Raw genomic sequence first — 2,500 nt, 5'->3', positions numbered from 1 at the left:
TTCTTTTTCATTCAATTTGTTATCCATCAATTATATCATATTAAATATAATATGATGGTACATTTTGTAATGTTTTTTCTTATTTTTTCTTTTAAAAACCTTTAAACATGAAAATAGAAAGTTGTACTTATTATTCATTTGATTGAATGATAAGTTAATTTGTTCACAATAACAAAAGTGGTATATATTTATTATTATATTTATATATAAATAAAATGATTAAAAAAATACAAAATAATCAAACATAATAAATACCACCACTGTATTATTGTTGAACTAAGACATTCGCAACTTAATAAAAATGTTTAGAGTTAAATATATTTGATATATATTATTGAAAGAAAATCAATTTATATTTTATTATTATTATTATTTAATTTTACTCTTTCAATTAATATATGCAAAAAAAAATTGACATTTGTTATAAATAAAAATAAATAAAAAAATACTCTAAGCGGTGGATCACTTGGCTCATGGGTCGATGAAGAACGCAGCAAACTGTGCGTCATCGTGTGAACTGCAGGACACATGAACATCGACATTTTGAACGCATATCGCAGTCCATGCTGTTATGTACATTAAATTAAATTTTAAAGTACTGCTTGGACTACATATGGTTGAGGGTTGTAAGACTATGCTAAATAAGTTGCTTATTCTTTTATAAAAATAATTGAATTTAAGCAAATGTGTATATTATTGGATTTTAAATAATTCATAATATTAATAGCAAAAAAATAAAGATATATAATGAATTTTTTATTTATTAATATATTCTTAAAAAAAAAAAATCCTCTCAAATAAAATGAAATAAAAAAAATTTTGAATCTAAGTATTCTCTTTAAAAAATTTTCATATTATTTATAATATATAAAATATTAATTTATATATGTAATTAAAGGAGGAATGTCTAGCATAAAAATTAATTTTTTTTATTCTAGAATTGCCTCATTTTACATAATTATTATTTATAATATATATTTATATAAAAGGAAAAAAGAAAAATAGAGATGAAAAGATGATATAATTATTTATTAAATTGTGAGAAGATAAAAAATATTTTAAAACAACCTCAACTCATATGGGATTACCCCCTGAATTTAAGCATATTAATGAGGGGAGGAAAAGAAACTAACAAGGATTTTCTTAGTAGCGGCGAGCGAAAAGAAAATAGTTCAGCACTAAGTCACTTTGTCTATATGTCAAATGTGAGATGCAGTGTATGGAATATCTTAATATCTAGTATGAGAAATTAACGATTTAAGTCCTTCTTAAATGAGGCCATTTACCCATAGAGGGTGCCAGGCCCGTATAACGTTAATGATTACTAGAAAGATATTTCCAAAGAGTCGTGTTGCTTGATAGTGCAGCACTAAGTGGGTGGTAAACTCCATCTAAAACTAAATATAACCATGAGACCGATAGTAAACAAGTACCGTGAGGGAAAGTTGAAAAGAACTCTGAATAGAGAGTTAAATAGTACGTGAAACTGCTTAGAGGTTAAGCCCGATGAACCTGAATATCCATTATGAAAAATTCATCATTAAATAATTAAAAATAATGTGCATTTTTTTCATATAAGGACATTGTAATCTATTAACATAATAAAGTATTTATCAAAAGATCATTGGTGATATTAAGTTTATTTAAATTAATTTGCTTTTTAAGCATATTAACATAGAATAAATACTAATGATTTGATAAAGTGTTGATAGATTTTATTATATATAATGCTAAAATTCATTTTTTGAATTTTACAAAAAATTTAATATCTATGATATTAATATTTATTTGTATGCATTTATATGATTAACAATGCGAAAGATTCAGGATACCTTCGGGACCCGTCTTGAAACACGGACCAAGGAGTCTAACATATGTGCAAGTCATTGAGTTATATTAAACTTAATGGCATAATTAACTTAACTTAAAAATATAATGGGATTAATTTTTAGTCTATTTTCTTAAATAGTCAATTAATTCAATCCCGGGGCGTTCCATATAGTTATGTATAATGATAATTTATTATTATTTATACCTCTAACTGGAGCGTACCTTGAGCATATATGCTGTGACCCGAAAGATGGTGAACTATACTTGATCAGGTTGAAGTCAGGGGAAACCCTGATGGAAGACCGAAACAGTTCTGACGTGCAAATCGATTGTCAGAATTGAGTATAGGGGCGAAAGACCAATCGAACCATCTAGTAGCTGGTTCCCTCCGAAGTTTCCCTCAGGATAGCTGGTGCATTTAAAAATTATATAAAATAATCTTATCTGGTAAAGCGAATGATTAGAGGCCTTAGGGTCGAAACGATTTTAACCTATTCTCAAACTTTAAATGGGTAAGAACCTCACCTTTCTTGATATGAAGGTTGAGGTTATGATATAATGTGCCCAGTGGGCCACTTTTGGTAAGCAGAACTGGCGCTGTGGGATGAACCAAACGTAATGTTACGGTGCCTAAATTAACAACTCATGCAGATACCATGAAAGGCGTTGG

The 2,500-nt window shown here is 27.7% G+C and overlaps 2 non-coding genes across 2 annotated transcripts in view; both read left to right on the top strand.

The window, feature by feature from the left end:
- The first annotated feature begins 446 nt into the window (after window positions 1–446).
- On the top strand, window positions 447–627 carry LOC128871283 (5.8S ribosomal RNA). The gene has a single exon (XR_008455857.1). It is a non-coding gene; the product is annotated as a 5.8S ribosomal RNA (ribosomal RNA).
- Window positions 628–1,064: 437 nt separating this feature from the next.
- LOC128871284 (large subunit ribosomal RNA) overlaps window positions 1,065–2,500 on the top strand; it is a gene marked incomplete at its 3' end in the record, with an annotated part of 3,936 nt that continues 2,500 nt past the window's right edge. The window contains exon 1 of the ribosomal RNA XR_008455858.1: window positions 1,065–2,500. This exon is cut by the window's right edge and continues 2,500 nt beyond it. This is a non-coding gene — a ribosomal RNA (large subunit ribosomal RNA).

This window comes from Anastrepha ludens, unplaced genomic scaffold, assembly GCF_028408465.1.
Source record: "Anastrepha ludens isolate Willacy unplaced genomic scaffold, idAnaLude1.1 ptg000108l, whole genome shotgun sequence".
In the NCBI taxonomy this organism is placed as follows: Eukaryota; Metazoa; Arthropoda; class Insecta; order Diptera; family Tephritidae; genus Anastrepha; species Anastrepha ludens.
This window is presented reverse-complemented; position numbering and strand designations above follow the sequence as displayed.